We start from the raw sequence: 25375 nt of genomic DNA, 5'->3' as shown, positions 1-25375 counted from the left end.
CTTGTGCTGCCGGAAGGGGTGGAGCCTGGCTGCATCCCTCCTAGACCTATTTAAGAGCTGGCTACCAGAGGGGAAGGATCTCTTCTGGAGATCCCCTCTTTTGGTGTCCTTTGGTGAGCTCAACCCAAGGGTAAGCTCTTCCACTTATTCTCTTTTTGTGATCCTTGTTTGCTTTGCCTTACTCTCTTGATTATATTGCGGTTATAACATCTTGATATCTATTGATTATACGCAATTATATTGTGATTATAACATCTTGGTTATACATAAATGAACATTGGGTTCTATTTATTTATTTATTTCCTCTATCATATTATCTTTAATGAAAAGGCCACTGAAGTTCCTACAGAAATGTAGTAGCCTCCTGTAGGATTTGCTACAAAATTATGAGTTGTAGAACTGAAACATCCTGATATCATGTCTGAGCAGAGTGGCTGTGCTGTTGGGATTAAATGCGCTGGGTCCCAAACAATAGGTCTTCACTCTGTGCTTTTTCCAAAAGTACCAAGAATGTATGAGACCAAATAAATGTTTTGTACAACTTTATTTTTTTTTTATGGCTAAGATTTGGATTTTATCACCTCAGCCTATAACGTTAAAAGCATATTTAACTTCCTGCTGTATGGTTGTGCTCATGGACAAATAGTATCCAGGGTTCTTTGCTAGCGATTGGAAGGGTCTTTAAGTCAAAAGTTCCACTGAAATAGGTCAATAGGTGCAGACTCTCTGGTTCCTGTGTCAGCTTTCCACCATGCTTTCTGTGTAATATTAAGACACTTCTGTACATTTTTATTCCAAATGAGAAATGTCATCTTCATTTCTAGTACAGTCCTGGAGGTCTGCTGCCTTTTCCTGCCTTTTCATTGAACAGCTCTATTCTGAAAGCTGTTCATGACTTTCTCAGAGGTGGTTCTGAGTAGGTCAGGTATCTTCTCTGCCTGTGTTTCTGATAAAAATATTTGACATCAGTCCCTAAGGCAGAGCCTGGTCTGCAGAGGGTGCTTGGTACAGGGTGTTGAAAAAAAGAACTGACTGCAGCAAAAATCAAGTGGTCAGCACTTCCTGAGGACAGGCCCCTGAGCTCTAGCGTTTAAATACCAAATTAGAGCTTTTCTCTTGTTGTTTCCACAAAAAGGGGTCCAATTCTGAAGAAGTACAACATAGAGCTACATCAGGAGGAAGCATGGAGGCTTTGCATATGGATCCTCTTTGCTAGAGCAGGGTCTTGGTTCCGGTTAAGTACTATTTGTCTATGTTCTGAACACATTTCTTTCAATGCTTGAGCTTCCAGATCCATCAGGAGCCACTACAGCTGTATACAGCATTTCTTACTGCTGAGGATGATCTTGCTTGCATCAAAAATTGTGCTCTGTAACCTGTTGATACCGATTTCTAAATCATGTCGCATTTTTAACTTGTGGTAAGATCTACAGTGTCACTTAACATGGGACATCCCTATGAAGAATTCTAGCTGATGTAGAAGGTTTCAGGTCTTTTATAAGCAGGTAGCCTCAGTTTCCAGCTTCTCTATAGAATCATATCATAGAATCATAGAGTGGCCTGGGCTGAAAAGGACCACAACGATCATTTAATTTCAACCCCCCTGCTATGTTCAGAGTCGCCAACCACCAGACCAGGCTGCCCAGAGCCACATCCAGCCTGGCCTTGAATGCTTCCAAGGATGAGGTGTCCACAACCTCCTTGGGCAACCTGTTCCAGTGTCTCACCACCCTCTGTGTGAATAACTTACTCCTAATATCTAACCTAAACCTCCCCTAGCTCAGTTTAAAACCATTCCCCCCGTCCTATCACTATCCACCCTTGTGAACAGTTGCATCCTCTCCTGTTTATATGCTCCCTCCAAATACCAGAAGGCCACAATGAAGTCTCCCCGGAACCTTCTCTTCTGCAAGCTACACAAGCCCTCAGCCTTTCCTCACAGGAGAGGTGTTCCAGCTCTCTGATCATCTTAGTGGCCCCCCTCTGGACCCGCACCAAGAGCTCCATGTCCTTCCTGTGCTGGGGGCTCCAGACCTGGATGCAGTGCTGCAGATGGGGTCTCAAGAGCTGAGTAGAGGGGGACAATCACCTCCCCCTCCCTGCTGGCCATCCCTTTTTTAATGCAGCCCAGAAGTCTTTCTCTGCAGGGCTGCTCTCAAGGAATTCTTCTCCCAGTTTGTACAAATACCTGGGATATTGCAATTTCAGCACTTCTGATTGCAAATGTAATGCTTGAGGTATACCTCAATCAGTGTAGTAATGGTAAGGGACCACCTAGCACTTTCCTAAGCAAGAACACACAGCCCCACAGTCTTTTCTATCCAATCTGGAAAAGGCAAAAATAGGGAGGTTTGGGTAGAAGAAGGATATAAATACTATCCTCAGACACAGGTTGGGAACTTTTCCTGTAGAAGTAGGATACTGGTTAGAACTGGAGATTTTCCAAGGCCAGGGTGCCTTCTGGCTAGGCAAAATAGACACTGTCACAAAGGGCCAGGTGTTGCCATCTGCACACTGAATAGCATTTGCTATTATAAGGAGTCTCACTGAAAGCCATTTACTCATGTATCCCTATTGAAATTAGTCACTGAAATTAATCAGAATATGTAGAATCAGAATAGTAGAATATGTTGAATAAGGCCGTAGGATTAGTCACATAAAATTGTTGCTCTTTAAAATGAATTTAAATGCAGACATATAGACCAGTGCAGTGCTGGTCCTGAGAGCTCATTATTTTGAGGGGACTTGGGATTTTTGTGTTGGGTGTTTTTTTGTTTGTTTGTTTGTTTTGTTTTTTTTTTCTTTTTGTTTCAGGAGGTTGTGGGTGCACGAGAAAGAACTGTCAGGGGAAGAACAAGACTTATTTTTCTTTCAGTTCTAATGAGAAAAGAATTGGCTTAGAAAAGGAGAAGGTTTTCCTCTCTTAGATGTTATCTAAGATGCTGCCTTATTCCTTTAAGAGACAGAGATTTCATGTGTTATGTTACATAGTGCCCCCCAAAAAGATGCATATCTTTTGCCTGGGGTGAGCAACTCTTGAGATTTTTGAAGTCAGGTTAGTACATTAACACCTTAGATTTAGGTAGCACACGGCTACAAGCAAATGTCTTTGGATGATAGAAGCAAATCAGACACTGCTTTTGTATGTCACAGGAGATTATTCTATTTTAGTGTTATGCCCTTTGGCTTTACAAATGCACCTGTAGTGCTCTTGTTATTGCAAAGAATCTTGGTAGAATTAATTTACTGTAGTTGTTTTGTCTATGAATAGCAAATATTAGACCAGGTTGTACTCAAACAGCTCTTCATAGCTTACATGTACTGTTGCAGCAGCAGTTCATGGATAGGAGAGGCTTCTGTTCTTTTATGCCAGCACTGAATTCACCAATGTGCTTTTTCATTCATAACAGACAATTTATGGAAGGAGGAACTGATGTCTATATCTGGTCATATGGAAGATGAATTGTAGGAAGTCTGAAGATCGATCAAATTTCAGCTACGTGAATCTGAAAAACAAATAAACAAAACAAAAACCAAACAGCTGATCTGATTTCATGTCTCTGATGTATTATTTCTGTTAGAATAAACATCTCAGAAAGCTCACGGTGCTTCCATGGCATTGCTATCTCACTGTGACGAGCTATTAACCATTATCTGGTGTTTCAGGAACAGAGACATTGGTCTATCAAGTACTATGGCAAATAATTGTCACTCTTCCAATTGTCACTTGGAAGAGGGAGATGCATATATTTGAACTCCAAAAAAACTTTCAATTTTAGGAATAACTCATATCTCCTTTTTATTATCTACAGAATGTATTTCTAAACATTTTTTCCTTAGTTTTGACAGTTTTTAATTATTATTTTTTATATGGCATTAATGATGGTATCATGCATCCTGATTATAGCTGCAGTATGCTGTAACACTCACTGTGCCTGTTGCAGTCCAATTCTGCTTCACAGGAACAAGAAACAAGATATCATAACTGCAAATTAAGAAAGAATAGAAAATGGAAAGGCTGAGACCTATGATTACAGTAGTTGGCCTTCTAATAATCTTACCATTACAGAAAAGCAAGTCAGTCATGAATTTATTAGATGTTCTGTGATCTGGCAAACTTCAATCAATGTCAGCTGCTTAGGTTGTAGGTTTTTGGCTTTTTTTTTTTTTTTTTTAATCTGAGTCTTCTTGGAGCATTAAATAGAATAGCATTATTTAAGCCAGATTTTTTTTAATGGTGTAGTTAGTGGAAAGAGTGAGGTAGAAAAACAAAAAGTGGAAATAAAAGAAAGGTGTTCAGAGCAGGAAAATACTAGGAAGTTTTGTACTATAATGGTGCCAGTATTTGGGTACAGTTGGTAGGGAAGCAGCCTGAAGAGCTGCTTTGGTTTGTCTCATCATCTCAGGATGAGTAATGTTATGGGTTCTGTTGTGTCAAGGTAGATCATAGGAATGTGGCATTAGGCCAAGAATCCATCTTGTCCAGCACGTTATCTCTCAAGCAGTTAATGGCAGAGTATAGGCTAGTTTATAGATTGATATTTCTCCTGAGAGCTTCCAGCAATCAGCTTTAGGATTTCTCCAGCTGTTACTGAACTGTTGTGCTTAACGCTTCCTTGATGTGGTTTAATCCCATAAGTGAAACTCATTTCCCATAGGAGCCCCTTTAAGTTCTGCAGCACATTGTTGCACTAGTTTGGTTGCAGATGCCCCACAAGGGATGGCTGGAACTGTGCTCTCGAGATTTATTGTTTTCAAGCCATTTTATTAACCATTGGTGACAAATGAAAAGTGCAAGAAGAGATTTGCTTATTGTCTTATCACTTGTTTACACCAGGAGTGGCCTCATACGTAACTGATAAATATGATTTTGATATGCAGATTTTTTTTTTCCACATTCCATACTCTTTGCTAAATAGCCTTCCTGTGCACCATGTACTTGAGTCATCTCAGAGTGTATTTGCAGGTAATAGGCTTCTCTTTGTTCCTTGAGCTGCGTACCTCGGATACTTTGGTGCACTGGGACAGGACATAGCATTTCACATTTTGATATTTTACATCCATTATTACTAACACAATTCAAAATTTTAAGTGGGGAGCCTAAAGTCAGGCAAATCAGGCAGGTATCTGGTGTTAGTGATGGCCTGTGGTATATGGCTATACTATGGATACAGTCCACGATTTCTACTCCTGTCTAAATTAATGGGAATTGCAAATGCTGTGATTCTGAAGACAAGGCATTCACGGGGAAAGCAGAAATGCACCTGAAGGCTGACAGGTGGACAGACACATAGATAAGGTTTTAATGCCCTTCAGATTAAAATCAGTAGTCTTATGAATAGCCAGGAGGTTTTTGTTTGCCACTATAACCAAAATATTCATATTCCTACAAGCACTGACTGTCTTTTTGTTTGTTTTTTTCCTTTAATCAGCATGAACTCCAGAGGATTTATCTGTTTATTTATTAAAAAAGTTGTGATAGCCTCCCTGATTTCAGCTCCCTGGGCATGCACGCAGGTAAACCACAACTGTCAAATGTTATCCAAGTTTCTAACAGGAACGAACTCTGCAATGCATATTTTACCTCGGAGCAATTCAGCTGTGCAAGGTGTACCAGCACAACGCGTCAGCACAGACTGCTGCGCTCGCTGGATGAGAAGATGAGGACTCTCAAAGCCTGGCTCTGCAGGAGAACAGCACAGAAGCACTTCCCTGATGCATGTGGTTGCAGTGCCCTCTTGTGCGAGTGAGCGCTGATGAGCAGAGGCTGATTGGAAAGGCTTCCAAAGCTCCGCACCTGGCTGCCAACGAAGGAGGGAAACCGCAGTCAGAATCCCCTTCCTGCCGTGGCTGTGTTTTAGTCACCGATCTGTTGGGATGCTGAGTTGTTTTGTTCGGTTTCTGTGATGTGATATGATATGATATAAAGACAACCCTCGGGCTTTTACAGCTTAAGATGTGCTTTGCATTCTGCAAGTATTTTGGCATCAGCTGGGAAATGAACACTTACTATTTCTGCTGTGGTGGTGCCCATGAGAACTGCTATGGACAGGTGCTCCCGGCTGTGGTCAGTGCTGTCTCTGAGGTATGGACCTTGCTGTGCTGTGAAGCTTTAATCGTGCAGCAAAAAATAAATAGCCAAATCAGGTTGATATTTTGCATGAATGAGAAGGCAGATTTCCTCCTCCCTCTACCCCAATTTGTCAGCTGCACTTCATCTGTCTCTGAAATTAAATTAGTTAAATTAATATGTCTTGATCGGTCAAAAAGAAGAAAACTTCCAGGGGAAAAAAAAAAAGGGCACAGTGATCAGAACTAAGTGAGCAGGACAGACCCAGGAGGGTTTTGACACATTATCATTTGAAAATGGCAAAGCGAAAATCTGCTGTGACTGCAGTGTTTCCAGACTGCTATAAGCCCTAAAAAATACCTGCTTGTGCAAATAAGTTCAACCGTGACATAGAAAATTCAGGGGGGATCTGTGCCAGTCCTTTGATCAAATGAATGTTGATTATCTAAAATTATAGCCATCCTTTTGCGGATATAGTTCATGACAAAACTGTTGGGAGCATTAGTGTCAGGGGAGCAAACTGTTACTTTATGACCAAAGCAAGTATGAAAGCGAGAATGTCATAACATCAACAAAAAGAAAAATCCAAACTTAGTTCTTCCTTGATACACACCATTTAACTGTATAAACCTCAAGAGAAAATAAAAATAGACTAGGAGAAGAAAAAGTGTGGTACTCAAAGGACTTGGCATGGGTTTTTTAGCATTAAGTACTTCAATTTCCATTGAAATCCAGACAAAAATTGCAGCATCTCTGCAGACAATGAAAAGGCAAACTGTTTTAGTTTTTTTTCTACCATGCTTTTCTGTAATCAGCATGAAGGTTTAGAAGCTTACTTTGCCTCATTTTAAACATTATATTCTAAATACTTTCTTCAGATGTTATAAACTGTGCTGCTCTTCCCTGACTCTGCTTGCCTGCCAGTCTGCAGAGGGGAGGTTGGAGAGAGAGAGAGAGATGCAAAGATGAGGTAAGAGTTGCTAAGTTGAAATGCAAACTAGGCTGAGCTGTGCAGAAAGGAAGAGCTAAACAGGGCAAAGGAGGAAGGGGATGGTATCCTGATTAGCAAATAGATGCGGTATGCCAGAAGATGTGCATGAAAGTACCTGGGAGTAGAGCTTGATCATCACTATGCTGTCACCCTGCTCCCATTCTTCACATCTGCTGGCTTGCCCTAACGCATTCTCCAGTCTGTTCTTCCTGCTTCTTGTTGGTCCTTATATGGCCTAAGGCTTCCACCTGCAAGAGCCGTCACCAGCCCATAAATGATGGCATTTTGAGATCCCGCTGGATTGGTATCTTCTCAACTTCCTGAGGCAAATTGTGTTCATAAGCTAAGGCCCCATAACTGAAAGGAACTGTGTGTACCATAAAACTCATTTGCTTCCTGCTTTATTTGGGCTTAACACAATTTGGCTTTGTTTATGACTCAAATTCATGGCATTAACCTAGTCAAGGCAAATTTGTGTTATTTAAGATTATTAAATTAGACTTTTTTTATCTGAGGATCCTATTAACTAAATGTCAGTTTCATTGCTGAAGAATACAAGAATGTAAAAATGCATCTGTTACACTTACTGGATTCTATTTCTTCCACCCTAAGTGCACTGATTATATATACACAAGATATTGGCAAAGCCTCCGCCTGCTGGGATGGAGATGGAGGCTGTCCAGCAGAAGTGGTCCTCCCCTTCGGTTCCCTCCTAGTGCTAGCATTCTGCCAGCAAAGGCAGCCTAGTGGGAGGCAGGAGCCAACACACACTGACTTCCCCCACCTTGCTCAGCCAGATGTCAGAAGTGGAGCAGGATATAAAATTAGGGACATGAGCTGCAAATGGCCAAGCTGTAACACACCACAGCTGCTTTCCTCTGAGCTTCAAGAGGGCTACTAAGATGGGGAAGGTTCTAGAGAGAAAGACACATGAAAAACAGCTGAGGTCCCTTGGTTTGTTCAGCTCAGAGCAGAGGAGCTGAGGAGGGGTCTCATGGCTGCTGCAGCTCTTCAGGAGGGGAGTGGAGGGGCAGCACGGAGCTCTGCTCTCTGTGACAGCAACAGGGCCTGAGGGAATGGCAGGGAGCTGTGACAGGGGAGAGTCAGGCTGGGTGTTAGGGAAAGGTTCTTCACCAGAAGGTGATGGGCATGGAACAGGCTCACCAAGGCAGTGGCCGTGGCCCCAAATTAGCAGAATTCAAGAAGCATTTGGACACTGCTCTCAGATGTATGGTCTGGTTTTTGGGTGGTCCTGTTTAGAGCCAGGGGTTGGACTCAGTGATCCTTATAGATCCCTTCTAACTCAGGACATTCTGTGATTCTATGATTCAGGCCTTTCTGTCCTCTGTTTCCATGCGGGGGTGCCCTGGCCCTGCCACACTCTCTCTTGTGGTGGAGAGGATGGGGTCGCTGCCTGGGCCCCCCAGAGCATCTCCCCACAGCCAGGAGCATGGGTTGGAGCTGTCTGCCTGCCAACAAACAGAAGAGCAGGGAAGTATGGCACCTGCAGCGCTGATGGGCTTGCTGAAGATGAACGAGGGCCTTGAGGAGCAGCTGACCCAAACTGACCAGATGCATATTCCATACCAAGTAACATCCTACTTTGCAATATAAACTACAAGGGAAGTGTGGGTGTAAAATTTTGCCAAGGCTGCTGTTGTTTCATGACTAGCTGGACCATGGCCTGCTTGTGGTAAGCAAGTGCTTGTTTTATCACTAGTTTTTCTTTGTTTTGTTTTAACTTTCCCCACCTCTTTTATGTATTAAGTTGTCTTAATCTCAACGTTTTTCTCACTTTTGCCCTTCTGGTCCTCTCACTAACCCTGCTGGTGGAGAGTTAGCAAGCATCTGTATTGTGCTCAGCTGGTTACGAGAGTCAAACTGCAACACCTTTCAAGAAAGAAGGCTAACAATATCCTGGGGTCATCAGTGCTTACATTGATTCTCAGCTGCTATTGAAATCAGAGCACAGCTGAGCACAGCAGCTGGAAGGCTTTGATTTTCACAAAGGCGAAATGATCAGCTAGGTTGTTCATTTTGTTCTTTGTGATAGACATCAGCTCCAGTTGGCACAGGAAGGAGATCAGCAGCATCCAAGGCCCCCTGACTCACAAAGGAGTAAAATACAGATCTGTTGCTCCCAACAAGGTGATGGCTCTGTACTTTACTGAGCTGCCAGGGGTGCTGTGGACTGAACTGTCTTGCAGCTCTGTGCAGCCTGTAGATCTCCAGAGGAGGCCAGCCTCTGCCTATGAGGAAGGCTGGTGCCAGAATGTGTAAAAGCATGGCTAGATAGTGGCACAGCTGCAAGTGCTTCCTGGAGAAGAGAGCTAGCTGTACTGAGAGAGTTTGCAGAGGCTAAATATTCTGTGAAATTCGGAGGCTTGCTTGATCTCCTTCGTCCCACCTACCCTATAGGAGTACCATGCTGGGGGAACAAATCTACGAGAAAATATCTCTATACATTGTTGAAGACATGTTTGCGGATTCTGAGAAATGCACAGTGATAACCTTACATTTTGCTGCTAGGTTCTTTCAACTCTACCCTTTGAAGGAACACCTGGAAACAATTATTTACTGGCAAAAAGTCCCGGAAGGATCAGGAGCCACAATGGAAGTTAGCCTAGAGTTCATCTCTTGGCACAAATATCTTTTTGAGCTCATGCCATTAATAACTTTTGCTAGCAACATGCCCAGATTGAAATCTTTTATGGGGCAAGTTGCATTACCTATAGTTATAAATTTTTATTATTATTCTTTCATTAATAATTTTAAGTAGGTGCTATATGTTAGCTCTAAGGTGAGGGCAGATGGCTTCTGGAAGAAGGGTTTTTTTTTTTTTTTTTTTTTCGTAGTAAGCAAGCAGTATCTGCAAATAGTATATATACAGAATGGTCACCATTTGTAACATTGCTTAATTTCAAAATGTCACAGGGCAAAGACTGGTCACCCTCTTTTTTTTTTTGGACTTTTATTTGAAGAAGATTGTGTTTTAGCAAGGTTATTCTATTCACATGACAAGTGAGAGTTTTGTGGCACACTTAAGGGAGTTTAGTTAATACATGTTGATGTCTGTTTATGTGGATACAGGACACATGCATACACCTAGGGGTGACATACATGGGGAAAGGAAGTCACAGGTAGTTTTATCAGGCCAGTGTTTCCTGCTGATTCTCGACTGTACCAGCATTTGCATTTTTACATTTCAGGCTTGGGTCTATGCAGGATCAATCATGTTCCTTTGGTAAATATTTGGGCATCATTCATTGAGTTATTCAGACTATGAAAAAGGAACTCACTGATATTAAAGGAAAGAGAACGTATGAAGTCAAGAAGCAGTGCTTGTGTATAGCAAAGCCACAAAAATATCAAAGACAACTTCTTCAAAACGGGATTCTTGATTGTATTTACTATTTTCTCGTTTTGCCAGCAGAGGGCAGGTTTGTGTTATGAAATCTCTTTGCTCATTTTGTCACGTACGAACATAGTAAAAAAGTCTCTTCTGGTGGTTGATCCCCTTGAAAATTTTATCATATATATACTTATTAGTACAGAATAATAAAAACCAGATGTAATCCTGCAGGTATCCTTGAATCCTTGCAGTAATCCTCGAAGCTTACTAAAAATCTAGCTCCAAAATATGTTCTTGTTTTCTAAAATTGTGAAATCATCACAGATTCGTTTATCCTAATGCATCTCTTCCCTGCTTCTATCATATTAAAATATCTAAGATGTTTTCAGCATCAGATCCTTGTGAAGACAACCAAGCAATGCACTCACTGTTTCCGTGACCTGAAAGGTGGTGTTCTATTAATGTTGTTATATATCTATTAATATTCTACATATTCTGTTAAATTAAGTTTTACCAGTAAAAAGCAAATATAATAAAGACCCTTAGGCTAAAGATGTTTTAAAAATCATATACATACAATCCTGGCATGCAAAACACTAAGGGAAAAAACAAGTTGTTACATCATGGTAACAAGTCCCAGCAGGGTTAACCGCATGCCAATGTTTGTATAATTCTTCTCAATGCCATTTTGGTTTCAAAGTGACATGTTGTGGCATTACCAGAACGGGACGTTCTGAAGCAAAGCAAGGCAATTGCTTTTCTAACTCATGTGTCATCCCCAGGAGTCATGATCTTTCTGCTGCAACTATTTCACATTGTGTTGCTTATGCATGCATCAACAGGACACTTCAAACTCAAAGGATGCAGTAGTTTATGTGTCTGATTTTTGCATCCCATCTCTTCTGCATTTGTCAAACATGTGGTTTTCAGTCTTGGATTTTATGTTTGTTTCACTTGTGATTTTGCATCTGGTGCCCTCAAATGACATAGTGCTGAAAATACATATTTTTGCAGGCATTTATACCTATTGGCTGCTGTTACTGTTCTTTACACTTCACACACTAGCACTCTTGCTGGTCTAGATTTGCATTGCTTTCTATGCAATATGTTTTAGTTTTCCATAATTTTTGACAAGTAAGGACTAACACAGTAGTACTGTGCTTAAATCAGTGTAATCTGACATTTGAACAGGCAACATGGAATGTGACAAGTATAGACCACTGCCAACAAGCCGTGCAGCACTCTGTAAGGAGCTTTTACCTAGCAGCGTTATCCCGGATAGGATAGTTATCAAACTGACTCTGTAGTTTCACATCATCTCTTCCTAAGGGAATGACAGAACTTGGCTTTGCATTTGGACATTAGCTCTCACTCCCTCCAAGTCAGTCTTATTATGAAGTTTACTGTCTGGATGATTCAGTAGTATCTAAGGAGAGAGCGAACTTCATCAAGTCAGGAAGCATAGCCCCCAGTTAGCTGATGAAATGCTAACAAAGACTATAAATAGCCTCCAGCATACAACTGGCGTGGCCAATATTGAACCCAGGTCTCCAGAGGTGGAAGACTAGAAAAACCAGCCCTGGGGACAAATACTTTTTCTAACTTCCATCACATTTCTAATAGTTACTAGGGCAGAATAATGTTTCGTGACCTTTGGGTTGTCCCATTACCACAACATAATCTAGCTTCGCAAGCTTTGCAAAGGTCACTGTAAAAATAAAAATATTTCCTGCTGTGATCCATACCCTCAAACTCAAAGAAAAGGAAATATCTTAATAAATGTAGTGACATTTGCACTATAGGGCACAGTGCAAAGATCATGAACCATTATTCTGCACTAGTAATAATGTCACAATTTTATTCTTGCCCAGTGGTTGCTGTATGACATTTGTGCTCACAGGGAAACTCCTGTGAATATCAGTAACTTAAAATATATTGCCTCAGGGGCCCGTTGATCTGCCATTGAAGTTGATGGAAGCTTTGCCATTTGTTTAACAGTAAGCGGGAAAAGGATTGACCTGCATATCTCACAATCAAAATTGATATAATTTTAAACAATTCTTTTTCTTTTACTTCACTAAAAAGTGGGTAGTTTTCAGTGGTTTTACATCCATACGAAAGCCAGTCATGAGTGGTGTCTCTCAGGAGTCTGTCTTGGGACCAGTGCCCTTCAACTTTATGAACAGCACAGACAGTGGCACTGAAAGTACCCTTAGCAAGTTTGCTGATGACACCAAACTGAGTGGTGCAGTTGACAAAATAGAAGGAAGGGATGCAGTGCAAAGGGGTCTGAACAGGCTTGAAAAGTGGGTGCATAGAAACTAATGAGGCATAACATGGTCAAGTGCATAGTTTTGCACTTGGGTTGGGACAGTCCCAAATATGAGTATAAACTGGGAGAAGAACCCCTGAGAGCAGTCCTGTGGAGATGGATTTGGAGTTCTGGTAGCTGAAAGGCTGAGCACGAGCCAGCAGCATGCGCTTTGCAGCCCAGAAGGCCAACTGTATCTTGGGCCAGCAGGCAGTGGGAGGTGATTGCCTCCCTCTACTCTGCCCTCATGAGGCCCCATCTGAAGTATGGCCTCCAGGCCTGGGACCTCCAGTACAGGAAAGATGTGGAGCTGTTGGTGTGGGACCAGAAGATGATTAGAGGGCTGGAGATCCTCTGCTATGGAGAAAGATTGATCACAAGTGAGAAAGTGGGGTTTGTTTAGCTTAAAGAAGAGAAATCTCAGGGGAGACCTCATTTCTGCCTTCCAGTACTTGAAGGGAGCATATAAGCAGGAAGAAATTATTTAATCAGAGGGTGATGAGGTGTTGGAACATGTTGCCTAGAGAAACAGTGGGTGCCCCATCCCTGGAATTGTCCCCTGGATGGGATCCCGGGAGTCTGATCTAGTGAGTGGCAGCCCTGCCAATGGCAGTGGGGTTGGAACTCAATCTTCAAGATCCCTTCCAACCCATGCCATCCTATGGCTCTGTGACTGACTCTATGAAAAAGCACCTGTTTATTAGACCCTCTGTGAAACACATATGTTAAAAGAACACAACTCATTATGCCCATGAGAGCTGCTGTGGTTATATTTGCTAAGGACAGATTATATGATGAGACTTTCTGAAGAAAAAAAAAAGGAAGACAGATGTTACGTAATATTTCTTCACTATGTTCTTATGTGATGGGTGAATAACTGTTCCTTCTATTTCTCGAACAGCGACATAGACTAGTTCAGAAATTTCTGGTTGAGATGGGGTGACACAGCAGAATCTATAGAATTTTTAATGATAGTAGCAACAATAAAGTTTTGAGCTTCAGAAGTGTGGCAGTTCTTGGCTTTGTCTGACAGACTCTGCTCTTATGCTAGTTATTTGCAAATGTCCTCGAGCAGATATTTTTTAAGATAAATTATGTCAGCCTTGGTCAATCTCCATGAGATTATCACTGAGTTCTTGGAAAGGTAGGTGGAGGGCTTGTATGCAATTGAAATCCATGTTGGTATTGGCCCCCATCTAGAAACACACCTTAGGTGTAATGTAACTCTGACAATATTTACCAATCTGAGAAGAACCCCACCCCTCCTACTATGTTAAAGAGAAGCCTATCTGAAGTAAAGGAAGTATTTCCAAGTTCAGTTAATAGTAGGATCATTTTATTAATTGTTTTGGATTACATAGTGCTTGCCTCTGTTCTGGCGTCACTGTGTGGGAGATAAATGTTTTTTTTTTTTCCTTCCATGGCCTCAGTATTTGTCTGCAGCAGAACAAAATGCAATGCCAGTTCTCAGGGAAGTACATGGCTGTTATTTCTTAACAGATTCTGGTGGCTAAAATTATCTTCAGCTGCAGGGGATGCTTCATGTTTACAATTTGAGGAAGAAGGCAGCAATTGTATCGTTCTGCATGCCTCCTCCTAATCACTCCCCTGCTACAGCTGGGTTTGTGGTGTGAGAAGTCTCCTGGTGCAGTGGCATGTGGATAGGAGAGTGTCCCATGGAGATCAGCTACACCTAGGAGTTGAGCTTCAGTGAACTCAGCAGGTGGGATCTGATGTCAAAATTGCTGCAGTCTCTTTGAGACCCACTGAGCCATCCTCAGCTGTCATGTCAGCCTGGTGCTCTCTGTTTGAAAGTGAAGTTCAGCCCCATCTGTGAACAAACAAAAGCTGGGAACCACTCCTATAAGTCAATGCATCCAGTGCATGAGACTGAGCAAGTTCAATAGCTCAAGGAAAGACACGCTCTAGTTCTCAAAAGGGCTAGAGCTAAACAGCACAGCCTGACCCTGTATTTGTTTTTCTTCTCCTTGTCCCAGCCAGGAGCACAGACAGACTTGCACAGTCTGTAAGCAGCTGAGTACAATTTTTCCTGTGGGTGGTAGTATTTAGAAAGTGTCCCGCCTTGCCTGCTTTTTTCAGATTGCTATCACCCTCCCCTGATGGGATTATGAGCTTTGGCTTCTCAGAGGCACTGCCTGCTCCAGCTGGCTCAAACAGGGAGCAGTGGTGAGAAAACAGGATGGGGGGTGACTATAGCTGTGCTCACAGTCTTCATCTGGGGGAGGGGAGTGAGTGTAAGGTATGAGGATAGCATAAAAAAAGTCGTAATTCTCACCCCCAGTGAAATTCCTTTAAATAAGTGAAGGAAATGACCAGGGAGCAGACAACAGTCATGCTTTTGTGACTCATTGTCATGTTTACAGCCAGTACCCTTTCAGTTTCCTCACTGCCTGCTGTCCCTATCTATTTCTGCAGAAAACTATCACAAGAATTGACCTCTTTAAAAGTGTCATTAAGGAATTAGCATTGCAACACGTGAAGTTTGAAAATATACTAAAATCGTGCAGAGAATTATCTTTCTTTTTTGAAAAATAAAAACATCAGTGAAGTTAGTTGGGACCTGGATGATTGAGGTGCTTTCATGAGTGCTTTGGTTCTTTAAGATTTTGCCCCCCTTCCTCGAATGGTTCTAATCACAGGATGCCTATAGAGGGGGGTAAAGTACAGTCTGATCCCACAGTGCATGGCTAGCTGGCTTGCTTCTCTTCCCAGCTCCTAAAGAAGGAAGACCTGCAGAGGAGAAATGATCTGAATGTCAGTGGGATCCTTAGAAGAGCAAGTACATCTGGAGAAATGGCCCCTGAGGTACTATGCTGTCTTCATTTTGGTGTGTTTTCTTCAGAACCTCCTAACTAACTTTGTTAGTAGCATGCTGTTAGGGAGTTCTGAGTATACTGGCTTCAAATTTATTCCAGACAGTAGAGCCTGGAGGTGAAAGGCTGTGTAACTTCGTAGCACTCTCGTGAAAAATGTTGTTAAAACTGATTCTGCCATGGGTACTTTTGAAAGCTTGACTTAGCATGTCTTCAGTTACAGCCATGAATACCTTCAGCTCTGGGGCCAGAGTTTTAAGGATCAGCTTAGTCAGCAAGGGAAAGTCAGTCTTCTAATTTGATAGCCTTTAATTATATACGTATACATATACAAACACGTAGATTATCTGCTACCTCCTACTGCAGAAGTCTCACTGAAATTAATGGGTTATTCAGAGAGTAAACTATGAGTAATAATGAATAATGTTAATACTCAGCATGACTAATGGTGGTAGGAGGGAGAGTCTTAATGGCTTAGACAGGAGGGTCTGCTGGGAGCCAGCATCTGATTTGCACGAACGATGACTTTTCAGAGTGGTGGTGTTCACTTGTTATTAATCATTAAGTAGCAGCACCCATCTTATCAAAGACTTCTTGATCTCTGCCTTTGTGCCTTTCACAAGGCGTCATTTACATGTGTGGCAGAAAATGAGTCATGTACAGGCAGTTGGTCTCCTGATCCCTTTTCTGTTTAGTTTAGCGTGGTCTGCATCTTTACCGCAACGTTTTATTTAGTCATAATCTTTCAAAAAGCCTGTGGCAAAGCCCCTCACAAGAGGCTTTTTTCATTCAGTGTAGAAGAAAGCATGAGATGAGGAACTGATTAAGCAATAAGAAGAAAGCTGAATGAGATCATGTTTCAAAACTGCTAACGGTTCCTTGTACAGTGCTGTACAGTTAATCTGAGTCTAAGCCATATTGTAACATATTGGTGTGCGTGGAGGACTTAAAAAACTGATGTACAATTAGTAACATCCAAGAAGAACAGAAGTTTTAGAAGAAGAATAAGACATGGATTTATTCGCCCTGATATGAGCTGTTGGACAGCCAGCTCTCCATGGATATTACTAAGTTTAAGTCACTGAAACAAACTGGTAATGGAGTAGGGAGTGCTACTATTGAGTGATTGACAGTAAAATGAAATCTGCTGACCTTCTGTGTTTCTGTAAGTGCAGTTTTTTTGTTTGTTTGTTTTGCTTTGTTTTGTTTTGGAGAGACCTGAGGTGTAAGTTCTGTTGGGATGAGGAATGAGGGAATCAATATTCCTTTTACAGTACAAAGAAACCTTAACTCTTTGAAAATGGATTCTAAAGAGATGTGTCCCCAAATTCAATTCAGTTCCTTTCTAGACCTTATTTCTAGTTCTTGTCACTACCTCTCCATCTATGGCAGCCTTTAGTTTTCTCCTGATGGGTTTTTCAGTGGAGTATTATGCTGCTAATACAGGAATGTGGGAAACACTAAGAATTCATTACTCTACAGAAGTCCTTTGGTGGATGGACCTTAGGAAAATGAGGTCAGGAGGTCTGGGAAAGAGGCAAGGCTGTATATTTCAAGGATTTGTCCTGACGTGCCATTTGGATTCTAATATGCCACCTAATATTGACAGCAGTAACAAGTCAAACCAAACAGGTGTGTTAGATTGTGGATATGGAAAAACAGGTCATTTCAGGCTATCTAAATTGTAAGTGTTGTCTCAATGATTTATGATGAGACAGAGCAATGTTTAATAGTCTAATCTATTAAATGTCCCTTCTGGGTAAGAAAAAATATATGGGTCAAGGTATGAAAAGGACTAACTCCATCAGAGAATCTCTGTTGGATTCTATTACTGTGTAATTAAAGCTCACATCAGAGTAGATTCTCTGTTATGGCCACATCAAAAGCTAAGGTCAACATTTTATCAGCAGTTTTGCAATGTGAACAAACACTTACCAGAGTCTTTCTTGCAATCACTCAATCCATTCTTATTCTGCTTTTATATTATGTGAATTCAAGTTTTCAGATGATGTAGGCTAATATAAAATAATACTTGTGCTGTTCATCCAAAAGGAGATGGAAGCTAGAAACTGGATCATAAGTAGCTTCTCAGGGATGTAATTTTAAAAGAATTCTTGCTTGTTCTCTTCTTACTGTGGCATTGGCCTAAAGTGGATCAGGTTAAATTCGGTTGTCAGAGACCTGTCTGTCTGGTGACCACAATATTGTCTGTTGTCTGGAGGGTAGCTAGAAGGTAACTGTTAAGGTGGTGTGGATTGCAGTATTGAGTTAGTTACCTCAACATGCTTCTTGCATGAATTTAACAAGTGTGGCTACTCCTTTTCTGTTTGACAGAGTAGATGAATAGGCTACCAAGCAAGATACATTCTTCTCAGAAGAAAATGGAGCAAGTTGCCTGTTATGGCAGCCAATGTCAGGCAGAGAGATGTTACAAAACTGATGAATAATCTGGATTGATGGAACATTTATTCCTAGGCATGCATGAATGGAAACCTTTTTTTTTTTCTTCTTTTTTTTTCTAAGAGCTAGCTAACAGCAGGCTTGCTAGGACAACAAGAATGTTCTTGTTGACTTAACTGAAAATTGCATTGTGTCTCTGGTATTAATAATGCATGATATAAATATGTAACATCTCAAAAAGTCAGCAGTTCTATTGGGTGTCTGCATGTGTGAGCAAGCTCAGTAGTGCATCAAAACTGCATCCAGATCTCTGGAATCCAAACTCTGCATAGGCAGTGTCTTGTATGGCAGAGATTCACTATGAACACTCACTGATATTACCATTGGTACAGTGAATGAATACTAAATATGCTGTGATGTTCAAGAACAGTATAGTTTACTTACAGCAGGTTACAGTTGGGTGTTTCTTCTGGAATCTTCTCTGAGCTTTAGAGCAAAGCCTGTGTGTGTGGTTATTTATATACCATCTACTTGTCAGTCAGTGGCAAATTGAATTATCTTCTAAACAAATTTGAAACATCAATATGTTGAAGGGAGTGAAGATGTTCATTTTTTAATCTTACAGTGTTTACCTTCTTTTATCTTGCTAAACAATTGAAATGGAATCAGTAATCTCTATTGCAAAAGAAAAATGTGCAATTAACTTTCATATATGTTAACTGTTAACTGCATCCTTCCCCCTTGTGATGGGGATCCCTCTGTGTGATACAGATTTGTTGATACTTGCTAGCCTCTAAATGAAGCAGAAGAGAGCAATATTGCAAGTAAGAAAGACTGCTGATACCTTTGGAATTATACATCCGCTGCACTGGGAACAGTGAAGAAATCTTTCTCATGGTGTATCCTTCATCTTTTGGAAGGAATAAGCTGCTTTCAGCCTGCTTGAATCACCATTGAAGTCTTGAATAAGAAGCTGCTAGGAATTTGATTTAGAATTGAGAAAGAGACAAGAAGAGGAAAATATCTCCTCAGTGTGGGTGAGAAGAAAAGAGACATCTTAGGAGATAAATTCTTTTCTCTTTGCAAGTACATTATAAAGAAAAAAAAAAAGACTTTATTTTTTATGAGGAAAATGCAGCTAGTGAAGTGGTTATGAATGAGTCATTCGACCAAGGTATCTTGTTAGGGCCTGGACATGTGTTTCAGATCTGCTCTCATTTGGTGTTGATTCCTATGCCAATTACGTTTTGCTGTTGAGTTAATTGTGAACAGGCAGTGTTCTGTCTCCATAATTCTTCGTGCGATAACAAAGATCTTCTAGTTTATCTCCATGGAATTTTGCTCTTCATACAAGGCTTCCCATCTGATCCTGTGGTATTCAGCTTAATTTTTGACTTTCTAATGGAGTTAAATGAACATTTTGCAGATCTAATGTTCTGTAGTTCTGGTAGTCTGGACAGCTGTTTAGAGTCTACCAACTGAATAAATACATTTTGGAGAAATTGATGTGTTTACTCAGAACAGTTTTCTAATCATTCCAGTGCTTGCACAACATTAACTATCGTACAGCTTTCTTGCTCTGCCTGTCATCGTGCTCTTCATACAACAGAGAAAAACAAATCATTCTAAATAACTTGAACTGCTGGCTGCAAAAAATCTGGAATGTACAGCATGACTCAAAAGAAGACTGTTAATGTGTTTGCTGACTCCAGTTGTTCATTGACAATGGACAGATTGGTTCAGGCAAGTACATCTTCTAGGACTATGGCTAAGAACTGGAAATAAAGCTTTTTTCAATTTAGGCTTCAAACATGTTTATTATTTGTCCATTTTCTTTTTCATTTTTGTCCACTTGTCTATTCCTGTTGTCAGTTTTTGAGTCTTGTTCGACACAGGAGTAGAAGTACCAAAATAATCTGGCAAGATATAGTACTTCAGATGTGAATCAATCACCCCATCCAGTGAGGAGAATTCTAGTCTGCCTGGTGTGGTTATACTAGGACGGCTGTTTGTGCCTGAGAAAGACAATAACAGGGTGGGATCTTCTTAACCATTGCTGTGCATGAGAGTAAAGTTTTCAAAATATGGCTTAAGGAAAAGCTCAGAACTGTGGGTTCTCTGGAAGCAGTTGTGGTTGGAGGAGAGGGTGTGAAACACAGAGTGAACTGTGGTAGTCAGATATGTTAGATCTTGTTTTTGAGAATTTTGTTTTTAATGACTTTTTTTTGTCTGTGGGATCAACTGAAGTAGCTCCTGTTTCCAGTCTCTCCTCATGAGTCTGTCTGAAAAACGATGAGACTGAAAATAGCTGTGCAGCTGGCACAAAACTTCTGTGCTACTGTGTCCAGAAAGCCACGACCCCAAGGTAGGTGGCTGGCAGAAGTGTATTGCTTAGGGCTTTGCAGCAGTCAGCCCATGTGAAGTACAGCAGCCTTGTAAAGATGCAGAGATTGCATGTGTCTTTTCAGCACCTACCTGCACAATGGCAGTCTCTTGTCTCATCAGTTCTGAATTCACCTGACAGGAGGAGGGAAGCACCTCCAACTTGTAGCCACTTGGCAGGGACAAAAAATGCTGCTGTTGTCCTGTTTTTATCTTTGACCATCTGGATCAGGAATGATTCCATTTCACTCCCAAACTAGGATGTGCTGGTGTAGATACAAGGGCATTAATGGAGCAGCGGCTCTCCGTAGCAGAGGCAGTTCATTCTTAAGATAGTTGCTGTAGTCTTTTTAAGGTAAAATTTTTCTGGACATTGTGACTAAGAGAAGTGAAAACAGTCATTACCTGTGGCTTGAGAGAAATACTTTTCTGGGTTCCTCACAATCCCTCAATCCAGTTTTCAGTAGAACTTGAAACTTGCAAAACATTTCCTTTGCTAAAAGTAGAATGTTTTCCACCTTTCACTGTTCTTTAATTTTCAGAACTCTAAAAAGGAAAAACAACAAACGTATTTTTCTCCTTCCCTGCTTCCCAAACTTTTTATTCATTTCTGTTCTTTCAAGAACGAGGATGGTTTGAAAGGGGAGTTTTAAGAACCTGAATTTTTTATTTTTTTTTCCAGGCATGGAAACTTTCTCTGAGATGTCAGAAAAAATATCTAAAGAGATTGTCTGTAATAGCATGGGACTGGAGTGATGAGTACTATTAGATATACATGGGATTACTTAACTATATATAGTTATGGAATCCCATTTATAGATGCATAGTTACATACAATAATAATATAGTACATATATATTACATCTGAATTTGTTTAGCTTTTTTTTGTTCCTACCAAATTAGATAACCTATGCACTGAGTATGAATAAATAGCAAACTGTTTCCATAGTGATGAACAACAAACTGGAATCTGACTTTCTGAAGGGGAAGGCAATGTGTATTTAATGATTGTCTATACAATTCATTTTGCTTACTGTAAAACTGATATAAAGGACAAAAAATGAAGAAAGAAAAAGCCTCTGAAACAGTACACAATCTCAACTGATAATGTGAGGAAAGACAAAATAGCAGGCTATGCCCGAGTTTTTTGGCTTTTAGGCAACAGTGTTGATCTTTCCAGAAGGATCACTATTTTAGGAGATAGGCATTCAGTGACAGTCATCTGCCTATTTGCTCATTTTGCCTTTTGCTTGTGGAAACTTGCTGTTCAGAATCATCTGCATTACAAGTACACTTGCAGTAATTATGCCTCTGTAGGTCAGATGAACCATTACCGTTTTAGTATTCCATAAAAATGTTTTTAAAATCTCTGTACCAATGCGATTAGTGAAAGTAAAGTGGATAATCACAGAAGGTGAATTTTTTGTTTCCATCAAAGCAACAGCTGGATTTGCTATAGCAAGTCAGATAATGCTTACTTCATTCTGGCTTTGCTGATGCTGTAAGTACAGGAACAACTATGAACACTGTGCAACTGACTAATGGCTTCACTGGAGTGATTAATGCCCATTATCTACTTTATTTCAGAGTTTGATATTTACTAAACTGATTTTAATACCTTGAAATATGCTGAAACCACCTCAATTTCTTGTAAAATTACATATTGTAAGCAGGGTGGTGATGAATGCAGGCTGGAGCATGCAATAGGTGATAGTTTGCAATAGGGAGTGGGCCTGCAGATTGAAAAATAACATCTTTGGAAGCTAGTGTATGTTTAAGACAGCATAATTTTGGAGCTAGCATCTCATACATATAGAGCGATGCTGTCTTTTTTTTTCCCCAATACTTCACATGCTCTTCTGGACAGAAAAACTATGCAACCAATGGTCTCATCTGATCCTCAGTAGAGGCTCATGCAAAGAGGTTGAAAGTTACCAAATCTTAGATGTGTAAATGCTATTAAAGCTGATGGGAATGGGGTACCTGAATGTGCTGGATGTTCAGAAGGTATGCATGGCCTGGTTCTACCCTGCTTCAAGATCTGTGCTGCTGTGTTTTTTCAGTTCTAAACGTGTACTATGTTAAAGGTTATTACAGATAGTATGTTTGCCTTTGATGTTGTACTCCTCCTGTGTTACTATTCTCCTTGTTTCTTTATCCCATCTGACATGTTTCTTTCTTCAGTTTGAGCTACTTGCACAACCTCTCCCACTCCAAAAGCTCCATGTCCTTCTTGTGCTGGGGGCCCCAGACCTGGATGCAGTGCTGCAGATGGGGCCTCACAAGAGCTGAGTAGAGGGGGACAATCACCTCCCTCTCCCTGCTGGCCACCCTTTTTTAATGCAGCCCAGAACACAGTTGGCTTCCTGGGCTGCAGGCACACACAGCTGGCTCATGTCCAGCTTCTCATCCACCAGGCACCCCAAGTCCTTCTCCATAGGGCTGCTCTCAAGGTGATCTATCTTCAGTTTATTTAAATACCTGGGATTGCTCCAACCCAAGCATAGCACCCTGTACTTGGCCTTTTACAGAGACAGGTAGTTATGGGACAAGGAAAATAGCTTTGAACTGAAAGAGGGGAAATTTAGTCTACATGTTAGGAAGAAATTCTTTATTCAGAGGGTGATGAGGCACTGAAACAGGTTGTATGGGGCCCTGGGCAGCCTGATCTAATAGTTGGTAACCCTGCCTTATGGGAGGGAAGCAGAAACTATACAGTCTTTAAGGTTCCTTTCAACCCAAGCCATTCTATGATCTCCACCTGGGATCCTGTGTGTTAGATCCTGTTTCTCATCAGCCCTCACTGGCACAGGACAACAGTTAATGTGGCTATCTTCCACCCTCTAAAGTAGTTTATCTCAAAGCTGGTACAGTTATTTTGAAGCTCTTCTAAATTCCGTTGTGTGTGTGCCTATCTCTGCATAGCAGAAGGGATGCTTTTGGTAGAAAGATAGTACTATTTCTGTGTCATACATTGGTAGTTGAGGCACAGAATGCACCTTCTTCAGATCACCGAGGAAAATCTGTTGGTGAGCTATGAATTTGACTGAATCTGAGTCCCAGCATCTGCCAAAGTATCCTTGCAGGCTGTTGTTTTCACCAGGGTGGTTTTCATAGAAGCAATAGGGATTTTGCTGCAGGTGTTCATCATGCTCATTCTTCAAGCCTCAGCAGTTGGTATGGATGGCTTAGCCAGCTTCATTTAGAAGAAAAGTGACTGTAAGCATTGGGAAAAGTCAAACTTTGTGGGAAGCCTGTCCAGACAGTACTGTGCAATCTTTTCATGCCCTTGAGGCTACAGGATTGGGTTTTAGCCTTTTTTTCCTGTGAAAAAAGAATTCCTTTTAGAAATCCAATAGATTTCTAATGTGTGCTTTGGTAATGTGGAGAACTAGCATGTGCTTTTTTTCCCCTTCACATCAGAGGAAGGCAAGCCTGCAGTGAGGCTGCGCTGCTCCAGAGATTCATAGCCAATGAAATGTGGGATGTATGTGGCAAAATGCTCTTGATATCAAGCCCTAAGATGTGGTCTGAATTACCTGTATATGTGCTTATATGCTTGACAGCTATCTGTATGAATGTGGTGACCTTGAGTCCTGTGGTCTTTGCTAGGAATCTGAGAGCCAAGTACAGTTTAAGCAACATGAAGAATGTGTCTCTGCAAATTCTGGCATGTCTAGGCCTTTCTTCTTGTGCCAAACTGAGACTCCAATCATCTGCATGATGCTTCCAGCACAAATTCACCCTTTTAACCTCTTAACACACCTTGTATATGTGCGTGCATATCCTCACGCTCTGGGGTGAAGGGAGCCAAAGATGGCAAGCACTTTTGGAGAGGATGAGTAGATACAAGTCAAATGGATCTCCAGGACTGGTAGGTCTCTAGTTCTTAAGCAGGCAAATAGAGAAAATGTAGGAGGAGCAATACTTTAATACTCAATGAGTGAGCTATGGAAGTATGAGGAATCTTTCTGTAACCTGCAGAAGTTAAAATCAGCACACTAAACTTTGTCTTTGTCAGGTTTCTAAATCTGTAACAAAACAACAGTATTTACATAAGCTTTGGCCTTATTTCTGGGGGAAATGGGAAGAAAAAACTCGTCAAGAAACTTTTAATTTTGACTCCGATGTTAACCTGCTATAATTACCAGCAAGTTTTGGGTTTTTTTTTCTTCTTTTCTCCCCTTTTCTTTCTCTTTACCCTGCTGTTTTTTCCATTGAAAACTCAAACCTTCTCTGGGTCTCCTGGAAGGATTTAGGTTAGACTAACCTGCACTGACTTGTGTATTGTTACCAGGGATCGCCTGTTGGGAATCTCATCCACTTGGATGCAGCAATAATGTGAACTCTGCTACTGGCAGCTTATGCTAGTGGAGTGTGAGGCTGGGCATATTTTGTGAGAGCAATGCAGAGATACCTTTGGCCACTAGATAACTGAGGCATCTCCTTACATAATACATAGAAGCAGATTGAAGGATTTACTTAGTGCATACCCACTGCAGACCTGATTCAGTGTTAGACCCTAGGTTGTTTTCTCTCACTTTCTGGGTCACAGTTTGTATACTTGTCCCAGGTTCAGCTCATTTTACAATCTGACATCTTTCTTGGTTGCCAGGTACATCAGAAGAGATCCTAGCACAGAGTATAGGAGAGGGGTATTGCACTGGTAGTCATCGCCTCATACTGCATTTTAGGTGGGTGGCTTATTTAATAATTATAGCGGCTTAGAGGATGCCTGCATGTTTGGAATTGACAAGGTGCTGTTCTTTCATGTACTCGTGCAGAACTCAAAGCAGTGAAGTTTGGTTGTAGAAGTCAGTCTAGTGCAGGCTGTGATAATTGCTGTCCCTTGAGTGGCAATGGAAATGTAGCAGGGCTGGGCACAAATAATTTTAAAAGGTGCTCTATAAAAAATGAATAATTTCCTTTGAAAATGACACTTATCTTTTGTCTTTAGGAGTTCCATAGAATGGACTACACAGTGGAAATCTCGCTAAGGACTTCTGCAAAGGGGGAATTAGCCAAGTACTGCTGT

At 41.1% G+C, this 25375-nt stretch overlaps 1 long non-coding RNA gene across 2 annotated transcripts; it reads left to right on the top strand.

Annotated features, from left to right (window-relative positions):
* Positions 1 to 91: 91 nt before the first annotated feature.
* LOC125695916 (uncharacterized) lies at positions 92 to 9446 on the top strand. 2 transcript variants are annotated; one of them, XR_007378100.1, is made up of 4 exons: positions 92 to 130; positions 5433 to 6085; positions 6949 to 7040; positions 8394 to 9446. It is a non-coding gene; the product is annotated as an uncharacterized LOC125695916 (long non-coding RNA). The 2 variants fall into 2 exon arrangements; XR_007378099.1 differs by having other exon boundaries at positions 5433 to 7040.
* Positions 9447 to 25375: the final 15929 nt, after the last annotated feature.

This window comes from Lagopus muta, chromosome 7 (assembly GCF_023343835.1).
Source record: "Lagopus muta isolate bLagMut1 chromosome 7, bLagMut1 primary, whole genome shotgun sequence".
NCBI classification, from domain to species: domain Eukaryota; kingdom Metazoa; phylum Chordata; class Aves; order Galliformes; family Phasianidae; genus Lagopus; species Lagopus muta.
Note: the sequence above shows the minus strand (reverse complement) of the source record. Positions and strands in the feature narration are given on the sequence as shown.